The 18180-nt window shown below is 38.2% G+C and overlaps 1 long non-coding RNA gene across 1 annotated transcript in view; it reads left to right on the top strand.

Annotated features, from left to right (window-relative positions):
- Positions 1 to 7959: 7959 nt before the first annotated feature.
- Positions 7960 to 18180, top strand: part of LOC118913564 (uncharacterized) — a 60864-nt gene continuing 50643 nt past the window's right edge. Inside the window, exon 1 of the long non-coding RNA XR_005025252.2 lies at positions 7960 to 8389. This is a non-coding gene — a long non-coding RNA (uncharacterized LOC118913564). The remainder of the gene's footprint in view (positions 8390 to 18180) is intronic.

The following is an 18180-nucleotide window of genomic DNA, read 5'->3' as shown; positions in this document are numbered from 1 at the left end:
AGAGAGACAGACTCCTCATTCTTCATGGAACAATTTGACTGCAGGGCAGTGAGCATCGGAAGGCGTGGTATGCCATTTAAAAATATTTAGTCTATTTTTTATCAACTATGCATGTGTATATCATTTTAAAATATAAATAATATATAATAGCTTCTAAAAGAAAAAAGTGGTTCCCACCTTTCAGTCTTGCTGTGCCCAGGTAACTATTCTTTACAATTCTAGCTAGGTATTCTACCATTTGCTTCTATTAAACAAACACAAGATAATCATGCTCACTGTGCTATTTGGTATCTGTGCTTTTTCACTTTGGAGCCCTGGGATTAGGATTCTGGGAAACATACTTTTACAGAAAGCTAATCATATGATGCCTGTTAAAAAACAAAATTCAGCTGAGTAAATGTGAAGATCTAATTGGCTTTATTCAACTACTCATGAACTAGGCAGCATTCCCTTTAACAACTAAAGGGAGCTCTGAGGAGTTGCACAAAATGGAAGGTTTTTATAGACAGAAAGAGGGTGGGACAAGGAAGTTAAAAGAGTAGATCATTTCAGGCAAGGTTACCTTCCCTTAGAGGAGGGCAGAGTGTCATGTCAGGCAGATGACCTCACTAGTGCTGACTTGGAAATTCCAGACTGATTGGTTTAATTATATTCCATGGAAAGGTTGAAAGTGCCCTTAGATTAGATACTGGGTCTTGGTGCAGCTTAGCAAAAGTGATTGCATTTTGGGCCTGTTGTTTCTTTTTAACACTCACTTAGGTGGATTCCACAACAATATCAGAGTGCAGGATCATTCATGTAAACATATGAGGCACACCCATAAGTTTCTAGAAATAACTAAGGGAGACTTTGCATGAGACCCGTGACATTAATGTGTGACCTCTGAACTATTAATGTTGATATGTTGTCATTCATTACGATGGACTGTTGGGGTCTGAGGCAGTTTGAGTTATAAATACAAAATACCTGCTAAGGTAAAGTAGGAACACAGAGAGGACGCTGGTTGACTCTAAGGCACTCAAAGCAGCTTCAGAGCTCAAGTTATGACTTGAAGTGGAAATGGGAGCTCACCAGTGTCAGGTGATAGATAGGACTCGAAGGGGAAGGGAGTTGCCTAGCAACTAGTGACAAACAGAAGAGCGTGGCATGTTCTGGAATATGAAAATAATACTATAAAGCTAAAGCTGAGAATTGTATTATTCACGAGACATGAAGAAGATGGACTGTTGAATGGTTTCTAGTTAGAATTTTTGAGGCCTGGGGTAAATTTCTATGTGGGAGAATTTCATCTGCTTCTCCCTGTCTTCTGGGATTCTACTAGTACAATGTCGGTTTACTTTAAATTCTCATTTTGAGGTCTGTAATACTAGCAAGGTGACAAGAATTTAGCCTAAGGACTGGTTTCAGTTCTAAATTCTTGTCAATGATTATCTCAGCAATGACGATCTTAGCTCAGCACCAGTGTTTGAGTTTACTTATTTATTTTGGTTTAATTTTGTCCCAAATTAAAGTCCCCTGGAGCCAAGAAAAGGGGGCAGGGGATGAAGGATGGGCGTGGACATTTTTTAGTGAAGAAGTTTATCCAGATACCTAGGTCACCAAATAATCAGAAACAGAATGAAAGGGATCGTATTTTATTTACCAGGTCTAAATTGTAACAGAGTGAGAAGGCTTGACATCTCTGCCCTCATATTGTATCTGTCACCTTTTTGCCTTAATCTTTGCATCAAGAGGCTTTTCTCAGCCCTGCAGTCCTGCAGGGACTTGTTAATCATCAAAAGGACTTTTGCTGTGGACATAAGATTGGTGCAACCAGCCCCTTACCTGAAAAATCACCTCCCCTGAGGAGATAAGGAAGTAGGTACAAAAATGAAGACTGGGTTGTCACAGACTTACAGGGATATCATAGCCAGACCCATGTCAACAAAATCACTGGCGTCAACTAACCAAGAACAAGGAGTTTCACAATCCACCTCAGACCCTCGTTGACAACCAGACGGCTGAGGTCAATTGTCACCTCTTGATCTCAACTCCCTTCTGCTCCCCCCTCCCTAATATAAACGAAGCTTGAAATCAGCCAAGTGAAAAGGGTGCTTTAGGACAATAGTCTGCCAGTTTCTCTGTCCACTGGCTTTCTGGATAAGGTCATTTTCCTTGCCCCTGTCTCTCAATGGCATGCCATGCGGCGAGTGGCACGCGCTTGGACTCGGTAACATAATCTGCTGAGAAAACGATTCCAAATTTCTTTGCTTTATAAAATCTTGGGTAGAGGGAAGAACATGGAAATTGCGAATCCAAATGATGGAGATCTGGACTTTTTTCCCCCAAGCATCTCTTATCTACCCACTGCTTTGCTTGTCACCAAAGGGCTTCAAATGGCAGAGCTAATTTTTAGTTTGGTCCTTTGTTTGGGGGCAAGAGCAATTGTTTTGAAGCCCTGGGTCCAGTAACAGCACTGTCACATGGAATGTAACTTTCAGGATTCGTTCCTTCCAGAACATCAGTTACCTCTGAGAGGAAGAATAAAGGAAACCTCGTGTAAAGCGAGGCCAGCAAGCCCGGGAGGGAGAGCTCTCCTGCGCACACCACTCGCTGCTCCCGCATAATCCACAGGAGGGAGGAAACTTCTCATCTTGACAAAGGAGGACACTTTTCACCAGGAATTTTATCTCCTGCTTTTAAAAGAGGGAAGCTCTTCCCCTGAGCCAGCAATAACGGACTACCTGCCACACAGTGCAGGGGAAACCTCCACAACCCCAGCTCTTCTTCTCCAAGGAGCTCTTGTTTGTAACATCCCTCCCCAATTTCCTCCAGAAACCTAATAAAAAGCTGACCTTCCCTTTGTCTCTTTGGACTGCCTATGGCTTTCCCATAGTTTGCTTAACCTGAACTGTAATTCCTCAATAAACTCGTCTTGCCAACGAAATAACAGGCCATTTTATTTTTTAGGTCGACACCTCCTCTGTAAACACACAACACTGATGCATGCTGTGTTCGTTTCCACAGCTGCCATAACAAAGTACCACACCTTGGGTGGCTTAAAACAAAAGAAATTTGTTGTCTGACAGTTCTTGAGTCTGAAAGACCAAACTTAAGATGCAGGCAGGGCCAGGTGCCCTCTGAAACCTTCAGGGACGGGTCCTTCCTTGTCTCTTCTGAGCTTTAGGTGGCGGCCATCGATACTTCATGTTCCTTGGTTTGTAGCCACCTCACTCCAGCCTCTGCTTCTGTTGTTGAGGTGTTCTCCCTGTGTGTCCAAATTTACCTCTTCTTTTTCAGGACATCAGCCATATGGATGCACCCTGCTACGGTATGACCTCATTTTAATTAATTATACCTCCAACACCCCTATTTACAAATATGATCACATTCTGAAATCCCTGGAGTCAGGACTCCAACATGTCTTTTTGTGGAACTCAGTTCAACTCGTAACACCTACTTTTAGATCACTCCCCTCTTTTTCCTCAAAACACATCATACATATCTCATCAACCTTAGTTATAGCCCTTATCAGTGTTTTAAATAAACTATTATTGACATGTAGCATACCTACAGATAAAAACATACAAACATAAATATTCATCTTGAAAAATGATCACAAAATCAACATGCTTGTTACCATCACCCAGATTAAAAAATAGAACATTACCAGCATCCCCAGAAGGTACCTCGTGTCCCATCCTAATTCCTACCTAACCAAAGGTCATGTACCCTGATTTCTAATATTATAGATTTGTTTTGCCTGTTTTTGAAGTTTATATGATCAGAATAATTCTTTTGCCTTTTATATCATTCATTTGACATTGTCTTGGTGAGTTAATATGTATTGTCATCTGTAGCATACGACATTTTATTTTTATTCCTGTGTAGTCTCCTGCTAGGGGACTATACCATATTTATCCGTTATACTGTTGATAGACATTTAGGATGTTTCCAGTTTGGGCTCTTACAGATAATGCTGTAAAGGACGTTCTTGCGTGAAGTATGCATTTGTTTTGTATGTATCTAGGAGCAGAAGAGCTGGGTCTCAGGTTTTACCTCTGTTCAGTTGGAGTACATACTGTCAAACAATTTTTCAAAATGTTTATGCCAGTTACATGGCCTCCAGCAGGATAAATTTGGCTGTTCTTGTGCCAATCACACCAGCAGGATATGGAAGTTATGGTTGCTTCAGATTTTCTTGTAATACCCAGTGCAATATTATCAGTCTTTTTAAATTTCACTGTTCTTGTGGGCATGTGAGAGTATGTTATACAAATATTGGTTTTAATTTGAACTGCCTTCTGGACTAACAATTTTGAGCATGTTTTCATATTTATTGGTGATTTGAATGTCCACTGTGTTGATGTCTCTATTCTGGCATTTTGCCCACTATATTTATCTATCGAACTGTCCGTGTTAAAAAATTTCTTTGTAGGCATTCTTTATAAATTCTAGATGCATAATTTGTCATTTGTATGTACTGCAGATATCTTCTTCCAACTGTAGCTTGAATTTTGTATTATTAGGGTCTTTTGACATGTACTTTTTGTTTGATTTATTCCTAGGTATTTGGTGATTTTTATGCTATTTCAAATTTTAGTTTTAATGTAGTCAAATTATCAATCTTTCTTTTATATTTGGTGTTCTTTGGATCCTACTTGAGAAATCTTTGTCTATTCCAAAGTCAAAAAGTCATCCTATATTGTCTTCTAAAAACATTGTCTTAGTTTTTGCATTTAGATCTATAATCTAACCCAAATTGATTTTTATCTATGGTATAAGACTCTATTAGTCATTGCTCTGCTGTGCCATTCTGTCAACAATCCAAATGTCCATATAGATGAGGTCTCTTTCTATACTCTATAATCTGTTTAATAGCTCTTTCCAACTATTCTTGCACCAAAACCACATTGTCTTTATTCCTGAAGGTTTATAATAAAGCCTGATGCCCAGCATTATAAACCCTACAACTTTGTTCTTCTCTTTAAAGATCATCTTGGCTATTCTGGCCCTTGGCTTTTCTGTATAAATCTTATAATCAAATTGTCAATTTTAACAAAAAAAAAATCCTTCTGGCATTTTGATTGTGATTGTCATGGGTCCATAGATTGACATGGAGTAACTTGATATGTTCACAACGTTGATTCTTTAAACTCACATGGTATTCCTCTCCATTATTTTTAGGTATCCTTTAATTTCTTTCAGTAATGATAAATAATCTTTGTATAAATCTTGCCATTTTCACTGGATTCCTTCCTAGATGTTTGATGTCTTTGAAATTACTTTTCTTTTTTTAAAGACTTTTTTTAGAGCAGTTTTAGTTTCACAGCAGAATTAAAGACGAAGATACAGAGATTTCCCTTATATACCCTGCCCCTAAGTATGCATAGCCTCCCCCATTATCAGTATCCCCACCAGAGTGGTACATTTGTTATATTTTATGAACCTACACATCACAATCACCTAAAGTCTGGTTTGCATTAGAGTTCACTTTTGGTGGTGTACATTCTGTGGGTTTGGACAAATGTATAATGACATGTATCCACCATTACAGAATTATACAGAGAGTCACACTGCCCAAAAAAGTCCTCTGGGGTCACCTATGCATCCCTTCCCACCTTACTACCTACCTTCCACCCCCATGGCAAGCACTGATTGTTCCACTGTATTCACTGTTTCCTTTTCCAGAATGTTATGTAATTAGAATCATATTGTATGCACCCTTTTTCATACTACTTTCACTTAGTAATAAGCATTTTAAAGTTCCTCCGTGTCTTTTCTTAGCTTGATAGCTCATTTCTTTTCAGCACTGAATAATATCCCATTGTCTGGATGTATCACGGTTTATCCACTCCCCTACTGAGGGACATCTTGGTTGCTACCAAGTTTTGCTAATTACAAATAAAGCTTCTATGGACATATAAACATCTGTGTCCAGATTTTTGTGTGGATATAAGTTTTCAATTCCTTTGGATAAATACAACTAGTAAATTGTATTACTCTTACATTTTCATCTTCTAATTGGTTGTTGGTATGTAGAAATACTATATACTACTGTATACTGATCTTGTATACAGCAGTCTTGCTAAATGCATTCATTCATTCTAATAGTTTCCTAGAAACCTGTTGACTTTTCCATATGCAGTCTTGTCATATGAACAATTATATGCATATTTTGAATCCGCTTATTTTTTGTCTTTCCTCACTACACTGGCTGGGACCTCTGGTACAATATTGAATAGAATTATTGATAGTGAATGTTTCTGCTTTGATCCTGATCTCAGGGGTTAAGCTTTCAGTCTTTTACCTCAGATGCCATGTTTGCTATCCTGTTTTGCAGACACTTATGATCAGATGAAAGAATTCCTTTGTAATCCTGGTTTCCAAAAAGACTTTATTACAAAATGATTTTGAAAAACTCATCAAATCCTTTTTTTGCATGTATGGCAATGACCACATGATTCTTCTCCTTTGTTCTGTTGATGTGGTAAATTTCCATTGACTACATTTTCAGTATTAACCCAGCTCCACATTCTTGAACCTAACTGGACCTTGATATCATCTTTGAAAGCTGGCTAGGATCATTTTGTTAATATTTGTTGAGGATTTTTGCATCTGTTTGAGTGAGATTGCCTTGTAATTTTCCTTTCCTAGAATCCCTTGGACAGATTTGAGCATGAAGCTGATGGTAACCTCATAAAATGAGTTGAAAAATATTCCTTCTTTTACTAGTCTTTGAAGAGTTTGTGTAAGATTGGTGTTGTTTCTTCCTGACATAGTTGGAAGACTTTACTAGTGAAGCCATCTGTGCCTGGAGCTTGGGTGGGAAGATTTCTTTTTTAAACTTTTTATTTTGGAATAATTTTAGACTTACAGAAAATTTGCAAAAGCAGTGCAGAGAGTTCCTATATACCAGTAGTTTTTAACTAAAGGGCAATTTTGCTGCCTTGGGGACATTTGAAATATCTGGAAACATTTTACTCTGTCACAATTGGGAAGGGAGGGAGGCAGTGCAAATGGCATCTAGTGAGTAGAGCCCAGAGATGCTGCTAAAGCTCCTGTACAATGCACAAGACAGCCCCCCACAACAAAGGATTATTCAACCCAATATGCCAGTTGTGCTGATGGTGCAAAACCCTGAATGAGGTCATTATTCTCAGCCCTTCAGATCCATATTTCAGGTATAATACCTAGAAGACAAGCCTGTATTTGAAATATGGACCTAGAAATTAAATCATTTTAGTCATATACTATGATTGCTAAGCAGGTATATGCATCATGGATGTTTTATTGCATATGTCTGTCACAGTTCATTCAGGAAAACACAAACCACTCTAAGTATCTTAACAACACCGGCTTTAGTACAGTGAATTAATGCTTATAAAATCACTGGAAGAGGAGAGGGGGTGAAAATCAAGAGATAACTGGTGCTGCCTTTCAGAAACTCAGGAAGTGGAGAATCCTAACAGTTGCCAGTGATCTCAGCTGCCTGCAGCATTGAATCCGATAATTTGCAGAAGTTCATCCTAAAGCTGTGGCGAACTTCACATCTGCCTTTTACCAATACACCTGCCTTCGTGAGAGGAGAAATAGTAGTTTATACTTTTCATCTACTTTCCTAATCCAGAACCTTATTGGCAAGAGATTCTTGAAAACATAGTTGCTCTTCTTCCAGCCCCTCAAAGAGGAAAGGATAGAAAGGGGTCGGGATAGTGTTGAGTCAACACCAGGCGATACAGCACAGTCCAATCATCTGTTAACCAACATCCTTACAATCCCTGCTGCCCGTATTTATCTTCCATATGAAAGTAACAGCAGAAACATCCCATTTCTGCATAATATAATGCAGCAATCCCTTCTTCAGGAAAACATATCCACCCTCTCCCCAAAGAGAGAGATTCAACATTTCATGAGTCACTGTAGGTATATCTGTGTAGTGATCATTCTTTGTCTAGTACAATCACAATCATCCTTTGATATCATGTGACCTAAAATTAAAAATTAAATATTCGCCATTATGACTTATACAGAAAAGTAGGAAAAGGGAGAAAGAAAAAATTATATTCTGGTTGTGGGAGAAACAGTATTATAAATTGTTGCTGGCTTAGAACATGTATTACATTTTATATGCGAGCCCATCCGCCCTTCAAGATGCTGTTCCTGAATTTGAACTGAGTTGAATCTATTTAGCTATAATTGGATCTTCAACAGATCATTCTGCTGTTCTGCTTTGTGGTGATGGGGCGCATGAATTCTGTGGGCGTGATCACATCTTTTAATGTAAAATGAATTCCTTCAGAAGCTGTAGTGTATGAGACATAATGATGGTGATACAATCTGTAAATTTGTTCGTGGTGTTGCTGGCAGAAGTGCCCTGGCCAGGGAAAACTTCACACGTCCATACAGTGTAAGCATCTTGCAGTGGAAACAAACTGCTGTCCTTTCCAAGATGAGAGGGAATCAAGGCAGTTAACCTGTCACCTAGTGGATAGCTCTTTCCACAAAGGAGTTACGCTGTATTAGGAACTCAGCATTTATTTCTGTTAATGGTTGGGTGTTTACCAGTGGCTTAGCTAGACCCCCCACGTTGATGATCTCAGGCAAAAACCTCAGTCTGTCCCAGCCTGCTTTAAACTTGTTGAGCAAATACTGGGATGGCCATGGAAAGAGGCTGACTAATAACCTGAGGATAGGACATCCTGATCACCTAAGTATTGAAAGCTGCAACAATGAATAATCTATGAATTCACATAAGAGTCAAATGTCCTCATACACTGTGTCCATCCTGGAAGTTTATTTCTAACCCCCCCCTTGTCACTGGTTCGCCAACCTAGTTCCTTCTAAGTCCTTGAAAATATGGCCAAAGTGTTAGCCCCTGCCCACAAATCTGTACACGCGTCTCTTTCTGGGCAGACTGAACAACTGGAGGTACAGCCTCACTAGGTGAATGCCCCCACTGGGCACACCCCTTTTCCTCACTGTCACTCCGGGACCCCCCAGAGCACAGCTGTAATGCTACAGCCATCAGCTTCTGGCTTCATCATCTCTAAACTCATTCCACATTTTTTCTTCCTCAAGTAACTGGTGATAGCGATGAGTTAAAGCTGGAGTAGGTGCCTCTCCCGCTGCTCAGGCTAAACATTAAGAGCAAAATCTCTGACAGTTTGCCCTTATCAGTAAATCCTACCTGGTCTACTGCTCTTCTAATTCATTCTCAGATTTTTGTTTATATAAATTGGCAAAATCTGCAATCTTTTTGGTATACAGGTTATCTCTTCCTAGCTCAGTCCTTGTACACATTGTGGTAGAGCAGAGGGAAGCCAAGTAGGGCTTGTGAGCTGACCATCTATTTTTGTCAATAATGTTTTACCAGGATACAACTCTGCCCATTTTTTAAAGCATGGTACTTGTATCTGCCTTTGCAACACCACAGATTGAGTCCCTGTGACAGAGACTATATGGCTGGCAAGGCTAAATTATTAATTATGTGGCTCTTTAAGAATAGAAAAAAGCCAATTGCTGCCCTCAATGATGATAGGGTATAACTCTAGTTACATGAGAGGTGGTGCATTTGAGGAGAATCAGAATCCGCTTTAAGGGAGAAACTTACAGGCTCTTCAAGTCCGGGAGGCTAACCTCAGATGGAAAGACCAGGCTAACTCCACTGGAAGGGAGGACCGCTCAGGTTCTCAGCATCATTGGAATGCACACGAATGTCATCATTTCACTATTTAAAATCCCACTCTTTTTCAATTAACACCCACATCTTTACAAAAGAGACTTGACAGGGCTGTGACCATAATGTATACTGTAATTCTACAAGCCTTAGTATCACAATTTAAATCTGGTTTTGTTTTGTTTTTTGGATATATCAAGAGGTAAGAGACTTTTTAGAAGACACCTAGCATTCTCCGGTTCACTAACAATGCTTTGACCCATGATTTTAAAACCCTCAGGTTGTCATTTTACTTTTACGAGACCTCAGCATAGTCTGAAGCAGCTAGCCCACCCCCACAGTTACTGTAGTTCTCATTTCCACCTTAAAGTTCTATTGCTTCAGCTATGGGTAATGATTTTTAAGTAGTTATTTTTCAATGAATGCCATGGATTACTAATGTTTCATTTTCCACTAGTGAGGTCATCACTGATTACATGTGGAACCTGGTAAGAAACCAATTCTAGATGATCTTCAGTTCTTGGGGATCTGTTTCCTAGAACCAATACCAACACCGAATTCTTTATTAGTTAGTATTCAGGCAGGAAATCAAAATGTATTTGGATGCCTAAAAAAATTACAGGAAGACCTGGAGGGAGTGAAGGTCAGAGAGAATGGCTGTAATCTTCTAGAGAAGTAAAGAATGTAGAATCGTAGAAAGTTGGTATCGGCAGGAAATTCACAAGAGCTTGCCTGGAAGCTGGTACAAACCTTATATCTGTCTTCTGCCCACAAGTCTACCTGCCAGAGCTCGTGAATAATGGCTTCCATAACTCTACTATTTTTCAAATGTCATACAAGTACCTTGTATTGGTGGAATTTAAGCCAAAACCCTCCCTGGCAAAGGATTTTTGGAAATATATAATGCATACACTTCTAAATTTTTCAGGAAAAGTGGTGATGCCTCCATCAATACAGCACATTCCACTGAGACACTGCTGGAGAACATTGGAGGCAAGAATGGGGAGAAGGCTTCTCAACCATGCTCACGGGTCCTTCAGCTGACAGCACGAAAGGATGAAGGAAATGGTCCTCAGTTGACAACAGACCCCAGCATTTTGCATAAATATACATTTCCCAAAATATTCCATGGGATGCTGGTGCTATGACATGACTTGTCCATAAAGGATTCTACAGCCAATTACATTTGAGAAAATCTGAAAACTCTAACTCACTCTTAGAGAATTATAGTATGTGTAGTTGTATTTACAAGCCTGAGAAAACCTACAATAAAGAACCATCATTTTTCTTAAGCCAACATTTCCTAACATTGTTAACTACTCTGGTTTGCCCCCTAGTATCTGAAGAACATATTTAGGGGAATGCCAACAATGAATCCTTTCTTTGGTTAGTTTTGTGGGATTGTGTTAGGTCACAATGGACTAGGAGCATTATAAAGATTGTAATAAGTAATAACAAATACAAAAATCCCAAATGAACATATTGGAAATAGTTAGACTGTAGCAATATTGAAAGCATCTAGTGGAAAAAAGTTATTCACATTGTATCAATTTGTATGCATGCAGTTATTCTGTAGATTCTATCTTTTTTTTTGGTATCATTAATATACAATTACATGAGCAACATTATGGTTACTAGACTTCCCCTATTATCAAGTCCCCACCACATACCCCATTATAGTCACTGTCCATCAGCGTAGTAAGATGCTGTAGAGTCACTACTTGTCTTCTCTGTGCTGTACTGCCCTCCCCGTGCCTGCCCCCCACCTACTTTATGTGTGTTAATCATAATCCCCATTTTCCCCCCTTATCCCTCCCTTCCCACCACCCTCCCCAGTCCCTTTCCCTTTGGTAACTGTTAGTCCATTCTTGGAGTCTGTGATTCTGCTGCTGTTTTGTTCCTTCAGTTTTTTCTTTGTTCTTATACTCCACAGATGAGTGAAATCATTTGAACTTGTCTTTCTCCGCCTGGCTTATTTTACTGAGCATAATACCCTCTAGCTCCATCCATGTTGTTGCAAATGGTAGGATTTGTTTTCTTCTTATGGCTGAATAATATTCCATTGTGTATATGTGCCACATCTTCTTTATCCATTCATCTACTAATGGACACTTAGGTTGCTTCCGTGTCTTGGCTATTGTAAATAGTGCTGCAATAAACATAGGGGTGCATATGTCTTTTTCAAACTGGGCTCAGTAGATTCTATCTTGAACCTAAACGATATTCAGGGCTAGTTCCCTAATGTGTGCCTGTCTTTGTGCAAGCAAAAGTTGAAGGAACTCTTTTCATTACTTTCCCTGAGGTATGAGAAACATAGTAGCACATTGCATTGACATTCTGCAGACAAAGCATGTAGTATGAAACTATGAGATTATCTGTAAAATGTTCCTCCTGGAAGTCTTTCTGAGTATGTGCAATGTGAGTGTTCCCTGGATCTAGGGATTGGCACTAGTTCAAATTGTGTTTCACTACTCGCCACTGAATAGTCAATGCTAATACAAAATCAATACTTGAAAGGGGCTGTATTATGAGAAATTCTTTCTCACAGGTAGAAACTGTGTTGGCCATGTTAGCTCACCAAATTATTCCATTGTCACAAAGTCAAGTCAACAAATTAATGACCACAAGTTTCACCAGTCCTATTATTAACTTAATATTTGTGTCCTGAAGACGATACATGTTCGGGACTATTATTCCTATACGTTTGCTATTTACTTGTTTTCCTTCAACCATTGATATTTGTGCTTATTTGAGGGATCTGAAATGTATTTCTTAGACGGAAGACATTTAAAAATCTATATGGTAAACAGATCAAGAAAAATAGATGCGGAAATTGTATGTTCCCCACAGAGTCAGGATTCGTGAATTCTTAGGGGAAGTTTGAGGAATTTCATATCTGTTTATGTGTATGTTGCACAGACAACAAGGAGACTATAATGGACACTTTTGGGGATTTCTGCAAAGTACCCCATCTTAGACCTACATCCATTTTATGACTATGGCTTAATCATGCTAAGGCAAGATCTGAAGTATTTTCACCAGGTTTTTTCACAAGAAGAGTCCTTTTTGCCTGAAGATATATTTTTATCTTTTCCTAATTCTCATATAAATTAGTCCTGGATGCTATTTTTAAGTCTCATTGACTTGAGTTTTTATGCAGCCATAGCATTAAAGGGCCAACTAGAAAGCAATTTTGTTTTAGATTAGGCTGGCCCTTGCAATTCATTGAAATTTCTGTCCCAAAGAAGGGTTTGAACATTATTCATGACTCTTTGAACTTTGTGTGCCCACTTCCAAACAATCTATTATTAACCAAATAGAGCCCTTGGCTACCTCACTCTGCAGTTTACACACCATGGAATACTTTGTACTGTATCAATGAATAAATAATAAATGTTGAATGAGAATGAAGATTAGTTATCTAAATGACAAATTCATTTATTGCAATTCTTCCTTGTTTTATCTTTCAGAAAAAATAACATTAATAACTAAAATAGAATGTTTATAGTGTATTAACTTTCTTCAATCTGGTAATGTGTAACTCTCAGCTCTCGGATCAGAGGAAAAGCCTGTGGGTATTGATGAGAAACTATCTTCCTTAACCTCTTTACTGTGTAGAGAGGGGAAGAGAGAAAGAAGGAGAAAGAAAGAATATTTGTAAAAAATAATGACTGAAAATCTCCAAAATTTGATGGAACACATTAATCTACAAATCTAAGAAGCTCAACAAACTCCACATAAGATCAACTCAAACAGATTCATATCAGGATACATCATAATCTGATTTTGAGAAGCCAAATACAGAAGATCTTGAAATCAGCAAGATAAGCAACTCACCATTTATGAAGAATCGTCAACAAGATTAACAGCTGATTTCTCATCTGAAACCACACAGGCTGGAGGGGAGTAGGATGGCACACTTAGGGTGCTTAAAGTAAAAAGAATGTTAACCAATAATGCTATATCCAGCAAATGGCACTTCCAAAATGAAGAAGAAATGAAGACATTCCCAGATAAACAGAAAATGAGAGAATTTGTTGCTAGCAGACCTGCCCTACAAATAGTACTAAAGGGAGTGCTTCAGGCAAAAAATAAGAAGACACTAGAGATCAATTCAAATAGACATGAAGAAATAAAAAGCACCAGTAAAGGCAACTATATAGGTAAATATAGAAGACAGTATACACATAGTTTTTGCTTGTAACACTTTTTCTCTTATATGACTTAGAAGATAACTGCAAAAAAGCCAAAATTATAGGTCTGTGTTGATTAATAGTCAATGTATAAAGATGTTATTTATATTATTGTAATAGCACAAAGAAGGGGACAAGGAATAGAGCTATATAAGCACAAAGTTGTTTTTATATATTAAAATTAAGCTGGTATTACTCTGAGCTAGGGCTCTACAAATTAAGATGTCAATTATAATGCCCAGGGTTACCACTAAGGAAGTAATTTTTAAAAGTAGTAAAAGAAATGACAAGACAATTAAAATGGCATACTATGAAATATCTACACAAAAGAAGGTTATTGGAGAAATAGATAAGTAAAAGAAACAAGACAATTAAAATGATATACTATGAAATATCTACACAAAAGAAGATTAATGAAGGAATAGAGAGACAAAAAGACATAAGACATATAGGAAAAATAGCAAAACAACAGATGTACATCTTGTCTTATTAGTAATTATGTCAAATATAAATGGATTAAATACTCCAAAGGCAGAAATTGGAAGACTGTATTTGAAAAAAAATCACACAATTATATGCTGTTCAAAAAAGACACATATTAAAGGACATAAATAGTTTGAAAATAAAAGGATGGAGAAAAAAAGATATACCACGCAAACAATGACAAAAAGAGCTGGAGTGGCTATACCAATATCAGACAAATTAGACTGTAACACAAAAATTGTCACTGGAGACAAAGGACAATATATACTGATGAAAGGGCTAATCCCTCAGAAGACATAACAATTGTAAACATATATGTTCCTAAGAATAGAGCTCTTCACTTTCTAGATTTTAGTTCTGGATTTTAGTTTAGTTAGGTTTATTTCTGTCCTCAGGTCTCTGGTGGGTTTAAAAAATGATGACTTTGTAGTTTATCTGGTTTGTTGTTATTGTTGGGGTAGAGGTCACAATGTCCTGTGACTAAAGTTGGAAGTCCTGTAAATGAGATATTAATGGTTTCTAATGGGTAGGAGACAAAGTCAGGCTCCAACAAAAGTCAGATTCTAGCATAAGTCAGAACTCTAGAAAAGGTTGACACATAAACTGACCACTCAAAGGGAGACTTACCTGTTTGGGCCTGGCTCTAGCATGAGAGGGAAAAAGAAAGAAGACAGAATCTCCTCTGAGAATTTTGATCCATAAGCCCACACTCATGCTGGTTTGGAGACATAGCTCATGCTTCCTACCTGGTCTCAAAACCACCAAGCCAAGATTTCATTTTAAAGTAACCATAGGCTGTTAATTGCTCCTATATACCTGGCAAAAGCAAAGGAAATCTCTCCATAATTCACATTAAACATCGATTTCAGCCCTTTCTGTGCCTAGAACAGTCATGACTCACGGTCCTGAAGTATGTAGCAGCTCCAGACATTGGACGGTGGACATACTAACTAAAGTTTTTGCCTTTCCTGCATTCATAGGACTCAACAAGTGGCTCCCTTTCATCATTTTAGTAAGGAACAGACAGGTGCTGTCAGGAGAGAAAATAGAGATATGCACAGAGTGGTCCCTTAGGACTGATGGCAGCCTGCACACTGATTTGGGATACCCTGCCAGTTTCAGGGGTGTCATCAACAATGACAAGAGTGATGAAAATTTCAGAGGTCACTTTGCTGTTCACCAACTTACGTCTGAGGAGGCCAACTATAAGTTCTGTGAAATGAGAAAGGTCTTTGTGGGCACCACCCAGACTGACATCTTCTAGACTGATTTGGACTTAACCAAGTCAATCGGCCATTTCATCAGGTTCTGCTGCCTGCGCGTATTCACTGAAAGTGCTAACCCGGGACAGATGGTTGTGACCACCAACAGAGAAACAGCCTGGCTCTTGCTGTGGCTTATGTGAAAGACGCCAGTGGCAATGGCTTTGCCACCAGGCTTTCCAGCAGATTCATCATTGGAGAAGAAAACAAACCATAGATTTCCCTGCTGCAAAGAAAGAATATTTGCCTCGCCGCAGAGATGATTAGCGCAACAGAGCAATGGGTGAAATGATTTCCAGATGAGAGAAGCGCAGAGCTCCTTGTGGCTAAAGATGTATTAGCATGGAGGGAAAAAAACAAAAACAAAACATAATTTTAAGAGAATTTCCACCAAGGGAACATCATGCACTCATGCACTTACGATTTTTTTTTTAATTACTGTAACACACAAACAAATCCAAATAAATAAGTCAGCAGAAAAAAATGGTCAGACTCCCAAGATCGATACTGGATTTATTAGATACATATTATAGAGAGAGAGTGTTTGGTCCATGTTCAATTTTAGCTGCACAAATGAACATGAAAATCTTGACATTATAGTGTTGAATCAAAAAAGGCAAGTCCAAAATCAGTAAAGTGGGTAAATGAATTTTAGTCTACTTATACAACCCCCCAATATAATGAGCAATTTTTAAAAAATGCATAGAACTATTCATATCAACAGGGATGAATTTTAGAAGTAGAATGTTGCATGAGAAAAACATCAAAAAATACATATATGAGTTCTTTTATTTAAGTTTTAAGACCTGGATACACCATATATTGTAAAAATCTTTGTTAAAGTAGCTGGTAATTTATAATTCAGAATAACGGTTTCATCTGGAGGGGAAGGAGAGGGAGAAAATCAGAGAGGGAATGTGGTTGACTTAAAAGATTTACTGGGTTGTGTTTTATAAAGCCCGGAGGTTAAACATACAGGTGTTTGTTTTTATGAATGTTTTTTAAGTGTATGAGTACATTTTATTCATTATTTTAAGATCAGTTGTCTAACTGAGAAGGGACTAGCGGTTACCAAAGGGGAAGGGCTGGGGAGGGGAGGGGGGATGGAGAAGGGGGTTAAGGGGCCCAGTAATCCGCAATGACAACATAGGCTGGTAACTAGTACAGCTCAGAGAGTACAGTTACTGATTCTGTCACATCTCACTACGTTGATGGGCAGTGACCTCACTGGAGGGGTGAAGACTTGACAATATGGGCCGACGTTGACCCACTGTGTTGTGTATTTGAAACCATCGTAAGATTGCAATTTAAAAAAAGGAAAAAAGGTCAGTGGTCTAAATTATTAACATTATTTAAGTGTATAAGTACATTTTATTCATTATTTAAGTGTATGAGTACATTTTTTTCTAATTTTTTGTGAAATGAATTTTCAATTTTAAAAAACTCAAATCTTGTTTTAAGATCAGTGGTCTGAATCCTTGTTAGAAGACCTCACTGAATATAAAACATTCTTTCTTGGAAGACAAAATATCAAAGAGGTCCATCTGGTGGTGAATTTGAGAATCTTAAATACAGCGATTCACTAAAGGAAGACACTGGATTGTAAGGCTTTTTTGCTGAGAATGGCCCATTCAGAAGCCAAGTACACAAGCAGAAAAAAAATCTTTGTAATTCAAATGAAAAACTCTTTTTTTTTTCAGAAGCATGGTAAAATGTTTCAGTTTATCTCTAACTTGTTGAAAGATTAAAGATCAACCTTAGGCAATCTCTGAGGCCCCAGCCTCCTGTATTTGGTCACTTTTACCCCTGTTGGCAGATCACTCCCCTCAGTTCAGGTGCTGTGAGCTTTCCTCTAGGCCTCCTGTGCCTCGGTGCACCTTCCCTGCCTAAGCCTTGGAGAACGCGTGTCTGCACCATTCTTCATCTAAACTAAATGCTGCCCGCCCTCCTACTTTAAGCTATTCACACAGCTATTCAGAATTTAAGCCACTGTGTGTGAATATATTGTTACATGAAAATGAACAGGATCCAGATCTGTGTGCAGCGTGTGTTCCCATTGAAAGGGATGTTTCCATATCTATAGAATATTTGGGGAAGGACACAAGAAATCTATCTCCTCAGACTAAGAAAAGTGACTCTGGGGAAACTGAGTGAGAAAGAGACTTACATTTGGTTTTTAACTGTCTATTTAATTGATGTTAGTAGAGTTTAGTTACAATGTGCATGTATCACTTCCTCATTCAAATTTTCAAGAAAGAAAGTGATGTGTATTTTATACATGTGGATGCTATCACACTGATAAATAAACTTCCTGCAGACAAAGAACATTGATGCTTTCTAATGGATTTTATGTCTTACTATTGAAGCCCGGCAGCTGTGGTGTAGGGCAAACTTGGGTTCTCATGGGAATCTCTCTTGTGTGTCTTTGGACATATTCATTACCCTTAATATTTAGCTACAACTTTTGGCTTAAAATTATTTATGTGACAACCAACATTTTTTCCCAATTAGGTTGAAAAAAGTCAGTTTACGCTTTTTATTTGTGTTTAAGTCTTGATAGTTTATAAATTGCCTGAATTCTCAG

Source organism: Manis pentadactyla, chromosome 13 (genome assembly GCF_030020395.1).
Source record: "Manis pentadactyla isolate mManPen7 chromosome 13, mManPen7.hap1, whole genome shotgun sequence".
Taxonomy (NCBI): Eukaryota; Metazoa; Chordata; class Mammalia; order Pholidota; family Manidae; genus Manis; species Manis pentadactyla.
This window is presented reverse-complemented; position numbering and strand designations above follow the sequence as displayed.